The sequence below is a fragment of the Chlorocebus sabaeus genome, chromosome 26 (genome assembly GCF_047675955.1).
Source record: "Chlorocebus sabaeus isolate Y175 chromosome 26, mChlSab1.0.hap1, whole genome shotgun sequence".
In the NCBI taxonomy this organism is placed as follows: Eukaryota; Metazoa; Chordata; class Mammalia; order Primates; family Cercopithecidae; genus Chlorocebus; species Chlorocebus sabaeus.
The window spans coordinates 54,302,835-54,325,862 of record NC_132929.1 but is presented as its reverse complement, the minus strand read 5'-3'; the positions used below and the strand labels follow the sequence as shown (position 1 = coordinate 54,325,862).

The following is a 23,028-nucleotide window of genomic DNA, read 5'->3' as shown; positions in this document are numbered from 1 at the left end:
AACCTAGCAAAGCAAGACAGGAAGTATGGGGATGGGAGAGATCTGGATGGTGGGCGCATAGAACCGGGGAGGACAGGAGCTAAATGCCAGGGTCCGAGCCCTCTGTAGTAATGGGGAGGAAATGCCAGTGTCTGAGCTTCCAAGACTATGGCCACTGTCCTGATGGGAGGTTATGGGGAAGGAAGATAAAGGGAAATGGGAACAGATGTTAACACACCTCAGAGATGCAGAGGCCCCTCCAAGGGCTGGCAGCTGGGCCATGCCCTGGGTCTCCGGAGGACCCTGCTAAGCCAAAGTGGACTCCCGTTCTCCCAGAAGGAAGGACTCCTCCCTGCAAAGCCTCCAGGAGCATGAGGGCCAGCCCATGCCTGGGCATAGGTCAGACGCACAGAGGGTCAAGGGCCCCTGGAGGAAAGTTGGACTGACTTCCTCACCCTAGGGCAGATTCAGGATCTCCTCTGGGCCCTGGTATCCTGGCACTTCCACTCCTCCCTGGGGCTTGTGGGCTCAGAGAGCAGGAAGGCCAGTCAAGATGCTCAGAGGAGCACATCGAAATGTGTCCAGAGGCCAGGCACAATGGCTCATGCCTGTAATCCCAGCACTTTGGGATGCTGAGTCGGGTGGATTGCCCGGGGTCAGGAGTTCGAGACCAGCTTGCCCAATATGATGAAACCCCGTCTCTACTAAAAATACAAAAATTAGCCAGGTGGTGTTACATGCCTGTAATCCCAGCTACTCAGGAGGCTGAGGCAGGAGAATCGCTTGAACCTGGGAGGTGCAGATTGCAGTGAGCCAAGACCGTGCCACTGCACTCCAGCCTGGGCCACAAGAGCAAAACTCTGTCTCATAAAAAAAAAAAAAAAAAAAAGGAAATAAATGTGTCCAGAGCAGGGGTAGACAGGCATGAGGACAGCCAGGGCCAGGGGAGCCCTTGAAAACAAAAATCAAGGTCTGCAGGATCTCAGGGTCTTCTGCTCCCTATGAGTGAGGGGCCAAGTGGGGCTCAGGAGCCCAGTGGCTTTGACGTCTATGTCTCAGGCCTATGGTGAATAGGGGTGGCAGAGAGTCCTGTGTGCCCTGTAAGGCTCACAGAGGCCCGGGCTTGTTTTGCAGACATCACTGAAGGAAGGTAGGCAAACTTGAGGCAGAACCCTAGGCTTGTGCAGAGAAGGACTCCCTCCTGAAAGGGTAAATGGGTCTTGGGACCCTATAGGGAAAGAGAAAGGCAAAAAACCCAAGAGTTGGAGTGCCAGTTCGACTACTTTCTTGCTGAGTGACTTTGGATACATTGTTTAACCTCTCTGGGCCTCAATAGCATCCTCTGTGCAAATAAATATAAAATGCCTGAACTTCATTGACACTGCAGAAAAATTGGGTGGATTCCACCAACTGATGTGTATGAAATGTTTTCAAAGCACAAGAGTTACCCATCACAGGCATAGTAACCCTTATAGCGATATCCTGGAATGCTCTCAGCAGCAGGCTGGAGGGCACATGCCTTGGGTTCCAGTCCAGCTCTGCTCCTAACCCATTCTGTGACCCTTGGCAAGACACCTTCTCTGAGCCTCAGTTTCCCCATCTGTCAAACAGGGAAGCCAAACCTGCTCTGACATTCTTGCAGAGCAGCTGTGAGGAAAGAACTTAATTCTTGTTAAACATTGTTCTAAAGTCAGAGAGAGCCAGGTGCAGTGGCTCATGCCTGTAATTCTAGCACTTTGGGAGGCCAAGGAAGGAAGATTGCTTGAGTGCAGAAGTTCGAGACCAGTCTGGGCAACAAAGCAAGACCTTGTCTCTGCCAAAAATTTAAAAATTGGCCAGGCATGATGGTGTGCATCTGTAGTCCCAGCTACTCAGGAGGCTGAGGTGGGAGGATCACTCGAGCCCAGGAGTGTGAGGCTGCAAGGAGCTATGGCCACTGCACTCTAGCCTGGACTACAGAGGAAGACTCTGTCTCAAAAAAAACAATAAAAATAAAAAATAGGCTGGGCACAGTGGCTCACACCTGTAATTCCAGCACTTTGGTAGGGCAAAATGGGTGGATTGTTTAAGCCCAGAAGTTCAAGACCAGCCTGGGTAACATGGCGAAACCCCGTCTCTACGAAAAATACAAAAATTTGCTTAAAAAAATACAAAAAAGGCCGAGCACAGTGGCTCACGCCTGTAATCCCAGCACTTTGGGAGGCCAAGGTGGGCAGATCACCTGAGGTCGGGAGTTCGAGACCAGCCTGACCAACACGGAGAAACTCCATCCCTACTAAAAAAATACAAAAAAAAATTAGCCAAGCCTGGTGGCGCATGCCTGTAATCCCAGCTACTCGAGAGGCTGAGGCAGGAGAACTGCTTGAACCTGGGAGGCGGAGGTTGTGGTGAGCTGAGATTGCACCATTGCACTCCAGCCTGGGCAACAAGAGTGAAACTCCATCTCAAAAAAAGAAAAAAAAAAAAATTAGCCAGATGTGGTGGCATATACCTGTGGTCCCAGCTACTCAGAAGGCTGATGTGGGAGAATCAGTTGAGCCTGGGAGGTCAGGCCATGATGGCACCACTGCACTCCACTTGGGTGACACAGCAAGACCCTGTCTCAAAAAATAGGTAAATAAATAAGGCAGAGAGATCATTGTTGTTGCCGCCACTGTGATGCCCCTTTCTGCTTCTCTGCTCCTTCAGGCCAACTCCAGGAGGGAAGGTGTATTAGTCTGTTTTCCCGCTGCTGATAAAGACATACCGGAGACAGGGAAGTTTACAAAAGAAAGAGGTTTATCGGACTTACAGTTCCATGTGGCTGGGGCAGCCTCACAATCATGGCAGAAGATGAAAGGCACGTCTCATATGGCAGCAGACAAGACAAGAGAGCTTGAGCAGAAAAACTCCCCCTTATAATGACCATCAGATCTCATGTGACTTACTATAATGCGAACAGCATTATAGACCTGCCCCCATGATGCAATTACCTCCCACCTGTTCTCTCTCACAACACATGGGAATTCAAGATGAGATTTGGATGGAGACACAGCCAGAGCATATGAGAAGGGCTCTATCTCAGACCTGCCCATTTGCCCTGACCTTGTGGCCATGGCAGCTGCTCCTGGGGAAAGGCAGGTCTGCATTCCTCCATAGCCTGAGAGAGGCTTATCTTCCCCCCCGATTCCCAGTGTTGCAGAGGGGAAGACAGAAGGTGGAAGAAAGGGGAGGCTGAGAGCCAGAGGAGGGCTTGCACCCTGCCCTGACCACAAGAGTTCCCTTTCCTGCCACACCAGTTGCAGGGCTGGATCCGAGTGATTGGGGCAGGTGTCCGGAGGAAACAGCCAGGCCGGGGCCAGGAGAGGCAAAACCAATGGGGCCTGAGCTGACACTGGCCCTGCTCTGGCAGCTTGTGTTCTGTGCCCTTGAGGCTATGGCTGTAGACCATGTCCTCCATCAGTGACACCCCTTGAGCCTGCCCAGGGCATGGGTCCTGACCCTGGGAAGCCCTCTGTCCAGTGGAGACACCAGTCTCCCTGAGCCTAAGGAAGCCCATTGTGGAGGAAGGGTTTGGGAAGGAACCTAAGAAGAGGACAGTCCATCCTGGGTTTGAAAGGCTGTGGATGCCCGGATGGCAAGCAGGGCACTGTGCTGACCAAAGGCGTGGCTGTGGAGATGTTACGAGTGGCCATCAGACTGGTCAGGTTGGGGCCCGGTTAACTCCTGCGCCTAGAGAGGTTGATGTGGCCAGACTAAGGGCAGCCAGGCCCAAAGGAGGAGGCAGACAGGAGCTCTGGGAGGGGTGCAAGCAGCAGAATCCCAGGGAGAGCCCGGTTTGGGGTTTGTGAATCTAGCAGCAGTGAGTACAGGCTGGACTAGGGGTGAGGTGGAGGCAGGAGGCCAGGACTTGGGAGCTCCAAGGGTCCCATCTGGCCCAGGGAGGGCTGTCAGGCTCTGAACTGACCACACTCACTCTGGGCTCCTAGCTGACTCTCCCGGCACTGCCTACCCAAAGACTGGGTGCAGAGAGGAGCCCCCTAAGAGCCAGGGATGTGGAACAGTCGCAGGAGGCAGCTACAAGCCGCATGAGCAAGGCTGTTCCCACGGACAGAGTTTTCCCAGGATGACAGGGAGTGAGCTCTGCCTCTCTGGCGTGTGCTAGCCTAGGAGGGGCAATCGCAAGGCGAATATCACTGAAAGAACACAGGTGTCCTTAAACATGGACTATCTGGGCTTTCTAGTGCTGAAATTCTTCCCACTCCCACTGCCCACTTCCCGTGATATTGAAACACAGTTGTTGTTTCATGTTTTGGTTTCTTTATTGTTTTTCTCTCTTTTTGTTAAGAATATGTTCATTTATTCAAAATTATTTATTGTAGAATAATCAGGCATTGTGCTAAGCACTGAAGAATATAACAGAAAACAAAAACAAGTCTGTACCTTAAGGAGTTTGCATGCTCGCAGGGAAGACAGACATTAACAAACAATTGTACAATTAAACTGTGATTGTGACAGGTGCCATGAAGGAATAAAAAAAAAAAAAAGGGAATATAATCAATGCCACTGAATTATACACTTAAAAATATTTCAAATGGAAAATTTTATGTTATATGTATTTTACCACAATAAAAACATTTTTTTTAAATGTTGATAATTAAAAAAAAAAAAGACAGAGGGAATATAACGAAGATCTGACTTGGTCTTGAGGGTTGGTGCAGGCTGTCCTGGTAAAGCAATATTTAAACTGAGACCTGAAACAGGAGTAGGAGTTGGTTAGGGGAAGAACTTTCTAGGAAATGGGTGCAGCATGTGCAAAGCCCCCAAGGTGGGATGGAGCTTGTAGTGTTCAAGAAACTAAAAGCCAGTGGGAACAGGGCAGATTTGGGACTATCATGTAAAAGCCACAGGAAATCAAAGTGCTGGTGTCAAGAGCCCAAGATCAAAGGGTCAGGCACATCCGTGGAAAGCGTGAGTCTCTAGGGCAAACGAACACTGGTCCTAGACTTCTGAGTACAGATCTGGATAACTTCCGGATGCAAGTCAGCCCAAGCCAGCTCTAGTCCTTGCAGGAGCTGCAGAGATTTTAGCCAGGGGCAGCAGAGCTCAAACTGACCTGAAATCAGGATCTGGGCCCAAAGCTAACTCACTGTCTCCAGGCAAGCCCCTGAATGACAGAGTACCAGGCAAGCAGGTTTTTTAGGTCACTAAGTCCAACCCACTGTATTACAGTATTCACATATTATCAATCTACTCTGACTTGATTACCTCCAGGGAAAGGGAACTCACTACTTACCTCTTCATCCCTGCAAAATCACAGTTTCTTCTAGGGCCAGTGGTGGTAGAAAAAAAATCCTATCTCACACTGGGTCCTATAAGAGACCCCTGGATCCCAGCTCTGGCCTCCTACCCAGACAATTCTGGCTTCTTGCAAGGGAGCCTGTGAGGAACACTTTAGAACAGGGCTGGGAAGGTCCTTTGGAAACTGTAAAGGTTGTGACCATGCGAAGGCTATCTAGGGCCTAGCTCAGACTCTGGTCCCAAACAGCTGTAAAATAAGAATTTAGATGTTAGCTGGGTGTGGAGGTGCGTGCATCTATAGTCCCAGCTACTCAGGAGGCTAAGGCAGGAGATCAGTCAATTAATCTTCACCCTCCTTTTCCCATAATTAACCACTGTTCTGAACAGCCAGTGTTCCAGCTGTTCTTGAGGATGGCATGCATGGGATCACACAGAACGTTACTTGTCTGACTCCTTGCACTCATCGAAATGTTTGTGAGATTGATCAGTATTTCTAAGTATCTCAGTAGTTCATTCATCTGTACGTTTAAGTAGAATTCCATTGTATGGCTATACTACAATTCTTTTATCCATTAATCTATTGATGGGCATTTGAGTTGTTTCCAGTTTGAAGATTTTGTGAATAAAGCTGCTATGAAATTCTTGAATAAGGTGTTTTTTTTTTTCTTTGAGACTGAGTCTCCCTCTGTCACCCAGGCTGGGGTGCTCACTGCAAGCTCCGCCTCCCAGGTTTACGCCATTCTCCTGCCTCAGCCTCCTGAGTAGCTGGGACTACAGGCGCCCACCACCTCGCCCGGCTAGTTTTTTGTATTTTTTAGTAGAGACGGGGTTTCACCGTGTTAGCCAGGATGGTCTCAATCTCCTGACCTTGTGATCCACCCGTCTCGGCCTCCCAAAGTGCTGGGATTACAGGCTTGAGCCACCGCGCCTGGCCTGTATAAGGTGTTTTTGTGGACATATGTTCTCATTTTCTTGGCTAAATCCCTAGGAATAGAATTACTGGGTCAGAAGATAGGTATGTGCTTAAAGAAGCTGCCAGAAGTTTCCACATCTTTGTCAACACTGGGTATTGTTACTCTTTTTAGTTTCATTCTGGTGGGTGGATAGTGACATCTTGCTGTGGCTTTAACTTAAATTTCCCTGATGGTCAGTGACATTGAGCATATTTTCATGTGCTTATTGGTTATTTCCATGTCTTCTTTTGTAAATTATCTTTTCAAATCTGTAGCTCATTTTGTAATTGGGTCCTTAATCCTTTTATTATTGATTTGTAGGCATTCTTTATATATTCTGGTTATATTTTGTCAGATACATGTATTACAAATATTTTTTCCCAGTTTGTGGATTATCTTCATTTTCTAAATTGTGTGTCTTTTTTTTTTTTTTTTTTTTCTGAGACAGGGTCTCGCTCTGTTGCCCAGGCTAGAGTGCAGTGGTGTGATATTGGCTCACTGCAGCCTCCGCCTCCTGGGTTCAAGCAATTCTCGTGCCTCAGCCTTTGAGCAGCTGGGTCTAAAGGCGTGTGGCACCATGCCCAGCTAAGTTTTGTATTTTTAGTAGAGACCGGGTTTCACCATGTTGCCCAGTCTGGTCTTGAACTCCTGACCTCAAGTGATCCACCCACCTCGACCTCCCAAAGTGCTGGGATTACAGGTGTGAGCCACCACCTCCGGCCAATGGTGTGTCTTTTGATGAGCAAATTTTTTTTTTTATTTAATAAAGCCCAATTTACCTAGTTTTTTCCTTCTATGGTTAGTGCTATTGTGCCCTCTCTAAGAAATCTTTGCTATTTCAAGGTCATATGTACATATATATATATATATATATATGTTTTTTTTTTTTTTTTCTATGTGTTCTACTATTTCCCACATTAAATTGCTTGGCTCCTTTATCTAAAATTTACCACATTTGTGTCAGCCTATTTCTGGATTTTCTTCCATTTAGCAATTATTTCTCTATATAATACCATGCCGTCTTCATTCTATAGCTTTTTAAAAGTTTTTTATTTTTTTAAGAGATGGGGTCTTGCTACATTGCCCAGGCTGGCCTTGAACTCCTGCCCTGAAGTGATCTTCCCACCTTGGCCTTCCAAAGTGCTGGGATGAACAGACCAGAGCCACTGCACCTGGCCCACTACTACAGTCTTATACTAAATCTTGAAATCAGGTAGTGTTGGTCCTCTAACTTCGTGAATTGTTTCCCCCTACACGATTGTTTTATCTATGCTAGGTGCAGTATGCAGCCTCTAAGATATTGCTCAATGATTCTTGCCCTCTGATATTCTTGCCTTTTGAATTCTTGTGTAATCATCTACCCTAGAACATGGGCTGGATCTAGTGATTCATTTCTAACATAGAATATGGCAGAAGTGGTGGGATCTTTTTTTTAATTTCTATGTAATTTTTATTATGACCATAAAAATAACCCTGTAGTCAATAACAATTTAATTTTACATTTTAAAAGAACTAAAAGTGTATCATTACAAAAAGTGATGGGATTTCACTTCAGAGATTAGACTACAAAAATACTGTGGCTTTCATTTTGATTGCTCTCTTTCATTTTCTTTCTTGCTCACTCTAAGACAGACTTATGTGATAAGGACCTGAGGGAGACCTCTGGCCAACATTCAGGGAGGGATTGACAACAACCTGCAAGGAACTGAATCCTGCCAACAATCACATGAGTCTGCTTTTGGAAGCTTATTCTCCTCCACTGAGCCTTCATATGAAGACTGCAGCCCTGGTTGACAGTTTGACAGTAACCCTAGGAGACACTTTGAGCCAGAGCTAGCCTATACCTAGATTCCTAACCCATAGAAATTGTGAGATAGTGTTTGTTTTTTTTAAGCCACTACATTTTGGGATATTTGTTACATAATAATAGATTCCTAATATACTAGATCCTTTGTACTTCTATGTAAAATGTAGAATCATCTTGTCAGTTTACTAAAAAAAAGACTGTTTGAAATTTGACTGGGAATAAATTGACTCTATATTTTAAATTGGGTGAATCATCTGATCCATGAACATGGTATGCATTTCCATTAATTTAGGTCTTTGATTTGTCTCAACCATGTTTTATACCTTTCAGTGTAGATATCTTGCACATTTTTTTCTTAAACATTTCTAGAAATTTTATGTTTTTGTTGCTATGAAAACTAATTTATTTTATTTTTAAATTTATTTTTATTTATTTATTTATTTATTTTTTGAGACAGAGTTTCACTCTTGTTGCCCAGGTTGTAGTACAATGGCGTGATCTTGGCTCACTGCAACCTCTGCCTCCTAGGTTCAAGCAATTCTCATGCCTCAGCCTCCCAAGCAGCTGAAGTTACAGGTGCCCACCAACATGCCAGGCTAATTTTTTGTAATTTTAGTAGAGACAGGGTTTCACCATGTTGGCCAGGTTGGTCTCAAACTCCTGACTTCAGGTGATCCACCTGCCTTGGCCTCCCAAAGTGCTGGGATTACAGGTGTGTGCCACCGTGCCTAGCCAAAACTGTATTTTAAATTTAATTTTCTAGTCAGTTGCTGTTAGTATAAATATAACTGATTTTTAAATATTGACCATATATCCTGCAACCATACTAAATTTATTTATTAATTCCAACACCTCTTTTTGTAGATTCCCCTAAGACTTTTATGTTCAAAATTTTGGTATCTGTTAATAAAAAGTTTTACTTCTTCCTTTCCAGTCATTTTCCCTTTTAATTCTTGCCTTATTGCATCTTTTAGGATCTCCAAATGTAATGTTGAGTAGAGATAGTAAGAGTGGAGATTCTTATTTTATTCCCAAAATATTTAGCATTTACAGTGATCGTCATTCCTGTCTGTAGATTCATGTTTCCATCAGGGCCAAGTCCCTTCAGCCTGAATACATTTCTTTTTTTTCTTTAAAAAGAAAAAAAGGAGCAACTTAGCTGAGTGGTTCTGGCTCAGGTCTCTCATGATGTTTCAGTCCAGGTGTCAGCCAGGGTAACAACCATCTGGAGGGGTAAGACCTGCTTTCAATCTCACTCATGAAGTTGTTGACAAACCTGTTTCTCACCGGATGTGTGAGCTTCCCACTGCACTATAACAATTACCACAAACTTGGTGGCTTAAGACAACAGATATTTATTCTTTCCCAGTTCTGGAAGACAGAAGTTCAAAATTGGTTTCAGTGGGCTAAAGTCAAGGTGTTAGGAGGACTGCTTTTCCTCCAGAGGCTCTATGGCAGAATCTGCTCCCTGTCTCTTCCAGCTCCTGGTGCTCCAGCATTCCACTCTTGTCTTGTAGTCGCATCACTCCCATCTCTGCCTCTGTGGTCACATTGTTTCTCTTCTGTGTATGTCAAATCTCTCTCTGCTCCCACTTGCAAGAATACATGTAATTGAATTTAGAGCCCAACTGGATAATACGAGGTAATCTTTCGGTCTCAAGATCCTTCATTTAATTACATCTTCAAATCTCTTCCAAGTTTTTGCCATTTAAGTTAATTTTAACAGCTTTCAACTTGCTGGGTCACATGGTAACACTATGTTAACTTTTGAGGGACATTTTCAACTTACCACACTGGCTGTTAGCCAGAGACCTTAGTTCTTTACCAATGGGCCTCTCCATAAGCTCTTTGAGTGTCTGTGACACGGCAGCTGGTGGCTGAGGCTAGGGACAGATCAAAGTCTTCTTTATCACATCTGGTGCCTGAAATAGGAAGACTCATTAAACTAGGATTTGAAATAGCTAGGCCCTTCAGTGTCTCTATTTTTTAAAAAATTTATTTTAAGGGCCGGGCACGGTGGCTCAAGCCTGTAATCCCAGCACTTTGGGAGGCCGAGACGGGTGGATCACGAGGTCAGGAGATCAAGACCATCCTGGCTAACACGGTGAAACTCCGTCTCTACTAAAAAATACAAAAAACTAGCCGGGTGAGGTGGCGGGCGCCTGTAGTCCCAGCTACTCAGGAGGCTGAGGCAGGAGAATGGCATGAACCTGGGAGGTGGAGCTTGCAGTGAGCTGAGATCTGGCCACTGCACTCCAGCCTGGGCGACAGAGCCAGACTCCGTTTCAAAAAAAAAAAAAAAAAAAATTTATTTTAATTTTTGGTTCTGTGGTACATGCGCAGATGTGCAGGTTTGTTACATAGGTAAATGTGTGCCGTGGTGGTTTGCTGTACCTATCAAACCAATACTTAAAACCTAGGTATTAAGCCCAGCATGCATTAGCTATTTTTCCTGATGTTGTTTCTCCCCCACCCCACCCCCTAATAGGCCCCAGTGCATGTTGTTCCCCTCCCTACGTCCATATGCTCTCATTGTCCAGCACCTCTATTTCTGTGTGGTTTCTTCACATGCTTGTTCATGTAGCATCACTCCAGCATCACTCCAACATCACTCGTTCAAGGTAGCCAGACTTCTGATACGGTAGGTCAGGGATCCAAAAAGCATGTGCCCTGAGAGAGTCAGGTGGCAACTGCATTGCTTTTTATGACTTAGCCTTAGAAGTCATATAGGTTACTTCCCATACATTGTGTTAGTTAGAAGCCAGTGATAAGGCCAGCCCAGATTCTAAGAGAGGGAAATGAGATTCTACCTATTGTTGGGACAAGTGTTAAATAATTTGCAGGTAAGATTTCAAGCAACCTCAGCAGTTTCCTGGTGACAAATCCTCCCATCTTCTATTTAAATAAAAATGTCATTTTTTCACCTTATTTTTTGAGGATATATTTACTGGAAAAGAATTCTGGCTTGATCATTTACTTATTTTAGCACTTTAAAATACTGTTACAATATCTTTTGGTCTTCATTGTTTCTTATGAAAAGTCAGTTATCATTTCTATCAATTTCCTTTTATGTAATGTGTCCTCCCCACTCCATCCCACCTCACCTCTGCTTTGGTTGCTTTTAAAATATTATCTTTTTTAGATTATTATTGTGAGACAGGATCTCGCTGGGTCACCCAGGCTAGAGTGCAGTGGCATAAACCTGGCTCACTGCCTGGGCTCAAGTGATCATCCTGCCTCAGCCTCCCAAGTAACTGTGACCACAGGCACCTGCCACCATGTCTGGCTATTTTTTTTTTTATGATTTGTAGAGACAAGGTTTCACTATGTTTCCCAGACTGGTCTTAAACTTCTGCCCTCAAGTGATTCTCCCACTTCAGCTTCCCAAAGTGCTGGAATTACAGGCGTGAGCCACTGCATCCAGCCTAACAACCAATTTTAGAATATTTTCATTATCTTAAAAAAGGAACCCTATACCCATTAGTAGTTACTTCCTGTTTCTCCTCAATCCCCCCAGCTCTAAGAAACCACAAACCTACTACAGCTTGTCTCTATAGATTCACTTTTAAGACATTTCATTTAAGTGGACTAATACAATATATGATCTACTGTGACTGACTTCTTTCTCTTAACATAATGTTTTCAAGATTCATCCATGTCGTAGCGTGTATCAGTACTTCATTCTTTGTATGACCAAATAATATTCTATTATGTGGACATACCACATTTTGTTTACCCATTCCTCAATTGATGGACATTTGGGTTGTGTGGGTGGAAAAGAAAGAGATATCAGATTGTTACTGCGTCTATGTAGAAAAGGTAGACATAAGAAACTCCATTTTGCCCTGTGCTCACAGAAACATGTGCTGTGTTGAATCAAGGTTTAAGGGATTTAAGGCTGTGCAGGATGTGACTTGTTAACAATATGTTTGCAGACAGTATGCTTGGCAAAAGTCATCGCCATTCTCCATTCTTTATTAACCAGGGACACGATGCTCTGTGGAAAACCGCAGGCACCTCTGCCCAAGAAAGCCTGGGTATTGTCCAGGGTTTCCCCCCATTGAGACAGCCTGAGATATGGCCTCGTGGGAAGGGAAAGACCTAACCATCCCCCAGCCCGACACACGTAAAGGGTCTGTGCTGAGGAGATAGTAGAAGAGGAAGACCTCTTGCAGTTGAGATAAGAGGAAGGCCTCTGTTTCCCGCACATCCCTGGGAACGGAATGTCTCGTGTAAAGCCGACTGTTCCTTCTATTCTGAGATAGGAGAAAACCGCGGAGTGCCTGGAGGAGAGATATGCTGGCAGCAATACTGCTCTGTTACTCTTTGCTACACTGAGATGTTTGGGTAAAGAGAAACATAAATCTAGCCTAAGTGCACATCTGGGCACAGTACCTTCCCTTGAACTTATTTATGACTATTTATGAGGCAGATTCTGTTACTCACATGTTTTCCTGCTGATCTTCTCCCCACTATCACCCTGTTCACCCCATTCTGCCGCACTCCCCTTGCCTAGATAGTGAAAATAGTAATCAATAAATACAGAGGGAACTCAGAGACCGGTGCTAGTGCAGGTCCTTGCATGCTGAGTGCACGGGTCGCCTGGGCCCACTGTTCTTTCTCTATACTTTGTCTCTGTGTCTTATTTCTTTTCTCAGTCTCTTATCCCTCCTGAGGAGAAATACTCACAGGTGTGGAGGGGCAGGCCCCCTTCAGGGTTGTTTTAATGTTTAGGCTATTATGAAAAGTGCTGCTGTGAACATTTATGTACAAGTGTTTTGGGTTTTGTTTTTGTTTGGTTTTGTTTTTTTGAGGTGGAGTCTCACTCTGTGGCCCAGGCTGTAGAGTGCAGTGGCGCGATCTCAGCTTACCGCAAGCTCCGCCTCCCAGGTTCACGCCATTCTCCTGCCTCAGCCTCCCCAGTAGCTGAGACTACAGGCGCCTGCCACCACGCCCAGCTAATTTTTTGTATTTTTAGTAGAGACGGGGTTTCACCGTGTTAGTCAGGATGGTCTCGATCTCCCCACTTTGTGATCCACCCGTCTCGGCCTCCCAAAGTGCTGGGATTACAGGTGTGAGCCACCGCACCGGGCTATGTACAAGTTTTTGTGTGAACATCTGTTTTCATTTCTCTTGGGTATATACAAAGGAGTGGAATTGCTGGATCATATGGTAACTCTATGCGTAACCTTTCGAGGAACTGCCAGATGGTATTCCAAAGTATCTGCATTCCCACTAGCAGTATAGGAGGGTTCTAACTTCTCCACATTCTTTTTTTTTTTTTTTTTTTTTGAGACGAAGTCTCGCTCTGTCGCCCAGGCTGGAGTGCAGCAGCGGATCTCAGCTCACTGCAAGCTCCGCCTCCCGGGTTTACACCATTCTCTTGCCTCAGCCTCCCCAGTAGCTGGGACTACAGGCGCCCGCCACCTCGCCCGGCTAGTTTTTTGTATTTTTTTAGTAGAGACGGGGTTTCACCGTGTTAGCCAGGATGGTCTCGATCTCCTGACCTCGTGATCCGCCCGCCTCGGCCTCCCAAAGTGCTGGGATTACAGGCTTGAGCCACCGCGCCCGGCCATTTCTCCACATTCTTGCCAACACTGTTATTATCTTCTTATTCATAGCCATCCTACCAGGTATGAAGTGCTATCTAACTGTGATTTTGATTTGCATTTCGTGGTGGCTGATGATGTCAGGCATCTTTTAATGTGCTTGTTGTACATTTGCATATCTTCTTTGGAGAAATGTCTATTCAAATCCTTTGCTCAGTTTTAATTGGATTATTTGTCTTCTTATTGATTTGTATGAGTTCTTTATATATTCTAGATATAATTTCCTTATCACATGTATGATTTGCAAATGTTTTCTCCCATTCTGTGGGTTAACTTCACTTTCTTGGTGATGTCCTTTGAAGCACATCAGATTTTAATTTTGATGAAGTCTAATTATTTGTTTTGTTTGTGTGCTTTTTCACCTTATCTAAAAAAGCTCGCCTAACACAAGGTCACAAAGATCTATTAATATTTTCTTTTAATATTTTTACAGTTCTAGCATTTACGTTTACATCTTTGCTACATCTAAGTTAATTTTGTCTGTGGTATGAGGAAAGAATCGAACTTTATTTATTTATTTTTGGCATGTGTCCCAGCATTATTTGTTGAAAAGACAATTTTTTCCCATTGGATTGTCTTAGTAGCCTTCTTGAAAATCTGTTCACTGTAAATGTGAATTGATTTCTGAATTCTTAATTCTATTTCATTCACCTATATGTCTGTCCTTATGCCAGTACCTTATTGTCTTAATTACTGTAAGTTTTAAATACGTTTTCAAATCAGGAAGTGCAAATCCTTCAACTTTGTTCTTTTTCAAGAATGTTTTGACTATTTTAGGTCTCTTGAATCTTTTGTTTGTTTTTTGAGACAGAGTCTCACTCTGTTACCCAGATTCTGGAGTGCAGTGGCGTGATCTCAGCTCACTGCATGCTCCGCCTTCCGGGTTCACACCATTCTCCTGCCTCAACCTTCTGAGTAGCTGGGACTACAGGCCCCCGCCACCACGCCCGGCTAATTTTTTGTATTTTTAGTAGAGACAGAGTTTCACCGTGTTAGCCAGGAATGGTCTCGATCTCCTGACCTCGTGATCCACCTGCCTTAGCTTCTCAAAGTGCTGGGATTACAGGCATCAGCCATGGCGCCCAGCCATTCAAAAAAAATTTGAATTTTTATACAAATTTTAGGACTAGCTTGTCAATTTCTGCAAAGAAGCCAGCTAGGATTTTGATAAGAATTGTGTTGACCTGTGGATAAATTTGGAGAGCATTACCGTCTTAACAATATTAAGTCTCTTGATCATGAGACATCTTTCCATTTATTTAGGTCTTCCTTAATTTCATTCAACAATGTTTTGTGCTGTTCAAGTTAAAAACAGTTTTTTCTCTCTACCCTTTGGATTGAATAATTTCTACTATTTTGTCTTCAAATTCACTTTTTTTTTTTTTGAGACAAAGCCTTACTCTGTCACTCAGGTTGGAGTGTAGTGGCACAATCTCAGCTCACGGCAACCTCCCCTCCCAGGTTCAGCGATTCTCCTTCCTCAGCCTCCCAAGTAGCTGGGATCACAGGTACACACCACCATGCACAATAACCAAGTAAAAATACATGCACAATAACCAAGTATCTTAGCCACTCTGCTAAGCAATTCCAGTCAATTGCTTCCTAGGAAATCCTGTGTTGCTGAGCTGTATGGAGAGGTGCCAAGGACCTCATAGAGCTTCACCTAAATTTAGGCAGTGCATATGGTAGTGGTTAAGAAGATGCTGCTCGGTGCAGTGGCTCATGCCTGTAATCCCAGCACTTTGGGAGGCCGAGATGGGCAGATCACCTGAGGTCAGGAGTTCGAGACCAGCCTGGCCAACGTGGTGAAACCCTACCTCTACTAAAAATACAAAAATTAGCCAGTCATGATGGTGGGCACCTGTGATCCCAGCTATTTGGGAGGCTGAGGCAGGAGAATTGCTTAAACCTGGGAGGCAGAGGTTGCAGTGAGCCGAGATCGCGCCACTGCACTCCAGCCTAGGCAACAGAGCGATACTCCATCTCAAAAAAAAAAAAAGGGATGCAATCTGAAGTTAGATTGCCTCGATTTGAAACTCAAACATCCCCATTACTAACTGTATAACCTTTAGCAAGTTACTTCATATCTCTATGCTTCCATTTCCCCATAAAATAGGGATTATAATTCAGCACCCACTTGATAGAGACAATCAAATGAATTAATTTGTGTAAAGCAATTGGAACAGTGCCTGGCACATACTAAGTGCTCATCAAATGTTAGTTCTCACTTTTTAAAAAGTGAAATAATATTCCCCTAAAAGGCCAGGCTCCTTCTGCTCTGTGTCCCCACTGCCTGACCCCTTTGCCTGCCATGTTCAGAGCTGCCTCTTACTTATACAGGCTGTGGATGTGTTTCTTTTCTTCCTCTTTAAACCCTGGACTCCTTCATGGCAGGGAGCAAGTCTGTGAGCCAGAACTAGCCCACTGCAGAGCACAATGCCCCCACTGGCGGAAGCCTCACCCCAGCTTCATCCGTACCCTCACCCCACCCCCATAAAGTTCCTCTGGAGTCTGAGGAATAGGCAGGGTTCTTTCTTCTCATCTCCCTGGAAGAAAGGTAGAGAATCACCTATCATGAGAGCTGAGACTTATAGGCCGTCCCATCTACCCTTCCCCCATTTTACAGATGGGTTAAGTAAGGCCCTCCTAGGAGAGGAGTACCTAAAGTCACACTTGTGGTACTTCAAATAAAAATGACAAGCAATGGGGAGATGGTAATTTTCTAGTAGCCTTTGCTTTGGGCTGGAATTATGTCAGCTTTGAGCATCACACTGCCCTTCTTGTGGTGACCAAAACCACCAACTGGCCATTCTCTGTGTCTGTCATCAATACAACATATGAAAACACCTGGATTATGATTTAATATATGCACATTGTTTACATAAAACATTTTCCAAAAGGGTCTGATGGATGAATGGTTGGATGCAGGGGTTTAGAGGACCCTGAGGTGCCTCACTCTGTATACCTCTCCATTCTTTGTCCCTATCCTGCTCCACCCCAGTCACCCAATAGGCCTGAGACTATTGGGTATGGCTGGCTTATTAGGAGCATAAACTCTGGAACCCACTTGCCCAAGTTTATATTCTGACTCTGCTAACCAAAGGACCTTGGCAATTTCCATAATTTTTCTGTATCTCAGTTTCCTCATCTGTAAAGCGAGGGTGGTGATAGTACCTCATTGGGCTGTTACAAAGATTGCATGTGTAAGCTGCATGAAACATTGCCTGACACGCAGTGCTGGGTATGTGTTAGTTACTAGCTAGTACTGTGATTATTCCTGTTTGGTTTTCTTCTGCCCCCTTGAGCCTGGGGGCCAGGCAATACCCAACTTTGCAGCCTTGTCCCTACCTGATGCAGCAGGATTCCAGCCTAGAGCCCTAGATGACCAGTCACAGATAGAAAATGACAAGGCCCTTTATCTGTGACATCTGACGAAACAGAGTCCTGGAAAGAACCAGGGACTTGCCCAAGGTCACAAAACTGAAACAGAGCCTGGGCTAGAAGCCAGATGTTCTGATGTTCTGGTGCCCAGAGAACTTTGTCTTGGGTACAGCCAGGCTGCTTACCAACTCCTTTAGGGCTCTGGAGTGGAACTTGATGTCTGACACATTTATTTGTATACAGCAGGCTGTGGGATTTGGCATGACAGAGTTGGACACTATGAGCACTGCCAATTGGGTAAGAAGTGAGCTGGCTGGGCTGCCCCACCCACCTAGGCAGGAGCCAAGGTGGAGCTGAGATGAGCCTTGGGGACTGAGGCCTCTCAGCAAACACATTTCCATTGGGGTCTTGGGTTGGGGGCTTCAGTCAGTCAAGGGCTCCAGGGTACCTGCTCCAAATGTGTTCTTTCTGGTGGATTCAAGGGGATATATCTTAAACCACCCCTGCCCTCAACCTTTCTGAAAGATTATACGTCCCTAGCAGATCTCTGCTCGCCCAAAACCCCAGCCATGTGAGCTGGGAAACCAAGACTGGGGATGGTCTACAGCCCACGTCTATCACCTTGGCCTTGACTCCTCTCCTCCGCACTAACCTCCCACACTGTCTCCCATGAAATAATCAGACCTTTACTCCTTGCTAGCTTTCTTCCTTTAACATCATTATACCCCCTCCCCAAGCCTGGGCCCAGCAACCCTGCAAAGAATGCATCTTTGTTAATCGATCCCATCATCTCTAAATCTTTGAAGCAGGGACCATTTCCATTTTTGTCACTTTACCCCTTCGTCCCATGCAACATCTGGCACAGAAGAGGTGCTAAATCAATACTCATAGAAGGAGGGAGGATCCTCAGGGAACTGTCAGTCACTGGGGCAGGGAGAAATCAATTCCAACTTTGGGAATAAGGGCTTAATTAATATTTTTATTTCATGACAGGCCATTATGTTTTTTAAAAAAACAAGATCCAGTTTCAAAATGCTAAGTGCCTTGGGAGGAGATCAACCAGGGCAGCTCCAGGAAGAAGCATGAGGGCTGAGGTCCCTCCCAGAGGAGGTGAGGTCTGAAGAGTGTCATAGGCGGTTCTACCACAGCAGGTCAGCTACTGGGTTTTGTAAGGAGACGAAAAGAGTAGATAGCACATTTCCCAAGCCTTTCTAACCTTGGAATGAGCCATGTGCTGGTGTAATAACTGTTGAGGTTTCCTTCCTTTTTTCTTTCTTTTCTTTATTTCTTTCTGTCTTTCTGTCTTTCTTTCGAGTTTCGCTCTTTTTGCCCAGGCTGGAGTGCAATGGCACAATCTTGGCTCACTGGAACCTCTGCCTCCCAGGTTCAAGCAATTTTCCTGCCTCAGCCTCCCAAGTAGCAGGGATTACAGGCATGCACCACCACGCCCAGCTAATTTTGTATTTTTAGTAAAGACAGGGTTTCACCATGTTGGCCAGGCTGGTCTCAAACTCTTGACCTCAGGTGATCTGCCTGCCTCGGCCTCCCAAAATGCTGGGATTACAAGCATGAGCCACCGAGCCCGGCCACTGTTGAGATTTTCAAACCTCGTCAATTTGGACACTGTGATTCCAGAGCTAGCCGTGAAGGACATTTGAGGACATTTCTGTTGTCATTCTCTACCAACGTCAAGTATCAGTGACAACTCCATTCATTAACATCATAGCTCAGCCCTCACCAGAAGAGAGGGAGCGGGAGAAGAGAACCAAGTTCATCTTTAACTCTTCAGGACAAAGGAGAGGTCTGAATTCCTTCCTGGGATTCAGTAGGATTGGGGTTGTTAGTATAGCATGGGCTTCCAAAGTCCCGTGAGAACATAAAACAGCAAGAGAGCATTGGGGGTACAAAGTGCCTTGATGGGGGTCTATGGGAGGGCTCCCAGCAGCTTCTCAAAAGGGTTCCTAATGCATCAGAGGCTCAGGACCAGTACTTGAGTCAAACTGTCAGGGTGTCTTGAAGTGGCAACAGGCAAGAATTGCTGAGATGGAATTGAAATCTGGTGAAGGGTAGAATTCTCTTGAAGTTAGAGTGCTGGCATTGACCTACCAGTTTAGAGTAGCAATATGACAGTCATTTGCCATCTGACAGGTGGAGGACCTTGAACAACCCCTGTCCCAATTGCTGCCTCTGTGCCCTGCCCCTTGGCCTTAAAATTAGTGCTGAGGCTGGGTGTGGTGACTCACGCCTGTAATCCTAGAACTTTGGGAGGCCGAGGTGGGCAGATCTCTTGAGGTCAGGAGTTCCAGACCAGCCTAGCCAACATGGCCAAAATCCCATCTCTACTAAAAATACAAAAATTAGCCAAGTGTGGTGGTGCACACCTGTAATCTCAGCTACTCAGGAGGCTGAGGCAGGAGAATCATTTAAACCTGGGAGACGGAGTCTGAAAGAAGCCGAGATTGGGTCACAGCACTCCAGCCTAGGCAACCGAGTGAGACTTTGTCTCAAATAATAATAATAATAATAATAATAATAATAATTAGGGCTTAAAATTTCCCCGTAACACTGACTAGGGCTGCCTCCATTTGTTCACCTCACCTAACCCCCACTCATGCCAGAAGCAGTTTGGAATTTGGGAGTTGTAGCTTGCAGGTAATAATTAAAGATGAGGGAGTATGTGAGCTCCGTAAGGGGGAAAGGGGGCTGAGAGGTGGGCAGATCACCAGGGACAGCCCCCAGGAAACTCCAGGAAGCAGGAAGGTGCTGGTGGGGGCTGGCTGCTGCCACAGACTGGCTAGTCCCTGTAGCGAAGGAGGAGGTGGAGGGTGAAGGGGGTATTAGAAGGCACAGGACAAGATGCAGGGATATTTGTAACCATGGAATAGGGGCTCTCCAGAGGGAATGGGGGGAGCTGGGGTGGTTAGCTGAGTTTTATGACATGCACATACTGGGTAAACCTTGTGTACCTGTGCATCTTGGCTTCAGAGCTGGCCATGGAGACCCCTGTTCACAATGCTGGCTCTGCCTTTTGCTGCCTGGGCAACACTGAGCAACTTTAGTGTTCTATCACCTCTTTTGGAAAATGTGACTATTAATAAAACCTACATTGCAGGGCCATGGAGAGAATGGGAGAAGCCAACCCAAGGCACCCAGCATAGTACATGTGCTTAGTAAAGAAAAGTAAAGAACCAAACCAAACAAAAAGACACACTTCTCGCCCAGCCCTGGGGGACCCAGTGGCAGGAGCCATGTCTCCCAAGGCTCTGCCAAGGATGACCGCCAAAAAACTGTGTCTCTTGCCTGCAATGGCAGGTCCTTCTCCTGCCTCCCGCCCTTCTTATGTAAGAGCCACACAGGTGGGCAGCTGGGTCCCTTGCCATGTAGGTCAGAGGTATCTGGGGCCACACCTCGACTGCAGCCCTAAGGCAGGCTGGGGCGGGTCCCCACTCATGCCCAACCCCACTGCCTCATCACCCGGAACCCGGGGCACCCACAGCCTCTGGCTCCCATACTCAGCATGCTTTAGCTGAGGGAGCAGAAGGGATGCTGAGCCCTGAGCCTGCCAGGTGCAAGAAGGAGGAAGGTGAGCACCCTGGGGCAGCCAGACCCCCAGGCACACCCTCTACCGTGAGTCCTCTATGGGGGTCCTCAGGCTGGGAATTGGGAATTAGGAGAGAGCTGCCAGAGGCCTGATCTTTGAGGTGAGGCAGTCCATGCAGACTAAAGAGAAGCAGGGGACGCGGAGTCCGCCACACAGGGTGATGGGGAAGCCAGCGTGAATCGCCATTGCAGACTATATTGTTGCTATTGGGAGCACCAGGCTGTTCACAGCCTGTGTGACTAGCACTATGGGGTTTGGAGGAGGCGTTGTTCTTCTCCCTGTTTGAGGTTGTTAGGATATGGGGAACTAGTTAGGCAACACCTTCCATGGAGAACATTCTCCAGCCATTGGGGAGTCAGTTCTGCTTTGCCCACCGAGCAGAGAGAGGTGAGAACTACCAGAAGTGACAGGAAGGCTAGTGAATGGTAGCCAGAAGTCCCTGCAAAGCAGGAGTCCTGGAGATTTTAGCTATTTGTTAATTAGTTGGCCATGGGGAATGGAGACCACATCCCCAAGGCAGCCACCTGCTACAAGGTTTTCTCCTTTGAATCTGAAGGTGTGGGCTTACGAGGCCAGGCTGTAAATTACAGCCAGGTGTCCCACCCCAGGAGCAGATGAGTCATGGCCAGGAAAGAGGGCAGCTGTCCCCTCGCCTAGCCAGGCTGCCAGCAGTGACTCACGCTGTATCTCTGTTGCAGGGCGGTCCGGTGGAGCTGGGCCTCTCTGGGGCTGCTGTGGCTCTCCCGGGGGGACTCCGTGACACGTTCTCTGAGGTTCTGGCTCTCTCCTGGGCGAGCTCACAGATTGCAGCCACCCCCCAGGCACCATGCCAGAGGTGCTCCTGCTCAGGTCTGCCAGCTCCATTATGAGGACCGTGTAAGGAACAAGGAGCCCACCTTCCCCCGCCTCCCGACCCCCAGCCAGTCTCCCAGCGAAAGTAGTTGGCACGGAACCTGGACCCCCAGACTTGGGTTTAGGGTTTTTTCATTCTGTCGGTCACCCTCTCAATCTTGCCAAGTTATCTTTTTCTTCTTGTGCCCCCAAAGGTCCATGAAAGCTCATGAGTAATAATGATGAGAGCTGACTACGTACTAAGCACTTCTTATATATCACCTTCTTGCAATAGCCACAGGATATGGGCAGAAAACCGAGGGCCAAAGAGGATCCGTGACTCGGCCACACAGCTAGTAAAATGAGTTGTGCCCAAGTAGGCAGACGGACTGGTGAACTTTGATGCTATCCTGTTTCAAGAAAGCATTCATTGAGCACCTACTTCATACACAACAGTGGCCTGGCTGCTGAAGGCTGAGCGAGAAGAAAGGGCAACAGAAATAAATAGGAAACGGATCCTCATCCATGAAGTGTTCACATGGGAAATGAGGGCCCTCCTCAATTTATGTGTCTCACACATAGCGACAACTTGAGAAGGTTTAGGTCCAACCAATATGTGCTGAGCTCCAACAGTAGAGTACTCATGGCCAGAGGACAGAGCTGAATCAGAAGTGGCCCCAGCTCTCAAGCCATGTGTGACCGTGGAAACCCAAACCTGAGTGTCCAAAGTCCACAGGGGTGAGAGGGTGTTGGGGAAATCTCAGAGGGCTTCCTGGAAGAGGAGCTGAAGGAGGCTTGGGAGGCTCTGTGTGCAAATCGTTCCCATCAGCTCCTCTGGCAAGGTAGGAGTAAGGAGACACCAATCCACCAAGAGATGGTTAAGAGAAAGGCACAGTGCAGACGCTCCCAGGCTCTTCTGCCCCCCACACACATCTTACATCATATTTGCTCAAACACGCCCTTTGTTTTCTTGTTCCCATGCTGCTGGGTAGGTGCTCATAAAGTGTTTTTGTTTTCTGTGAAAGAAAGGAGAGCAAGGCAATGAGCTTAAAGTGTGCTTATGTGAGCTGAGGTCAGAGAATGAATCCTTGTTCTCATCCGGGTGAAAGAGGGCCACCCTTGTAGGCTCTTCTTCCTCTTGGAAATTCAAAATGCAAACAGAAGCCAGTCAGCCTCCTCAGGCCATTGTCCCACCATTATTGTCATTCAATCATGTTAGGTGACTTTTGCCAACCTCTGGAGTACTGCCTTCCAGAAGGAGCATAATTTTCCAGAATGACAGGAATAATACGTTAATCACCTTCGGCATGCTTATGATGATCATGATGACAGTAATATCAACTCACCTGTAGAATCATTTATGGCCACCTGTCGTTCCTGGAATAGCAGCAAGAATTAGGAGTAGGGCCCAAAATGTTTTTGAGGAGTCAAGATAGAGTAGGGGCAGATCCCCAAACCTCAGCTTCTTTTCTTCAAGGAAAACGTGATAGGTTCCATTGTGGAACATGTCCCCCGATATAACCTACAGTTCTAACGAGCTTGGCTGTTTTCTATTCTGCTACAAAAAGAAATGGCAATGTAGGAGTG

The 23,028-nt window shown here is 46.2% G+C and overlaps 1 protein-coding gene across 1 annotated transcript in view; it reads left to right on the top strand.

The window, feature by feature from the left end:
- Window positions 1-23,028, top strand: part of ACSBG1 (acyl-CoA synthetase bubblegum family member 1) — a 64,851-nt gene that overhangs the window by 1,027 nt on the left and 40,796 nt on the right. The gene's annotated exons all lie outside the window — the stretch shown is intronic.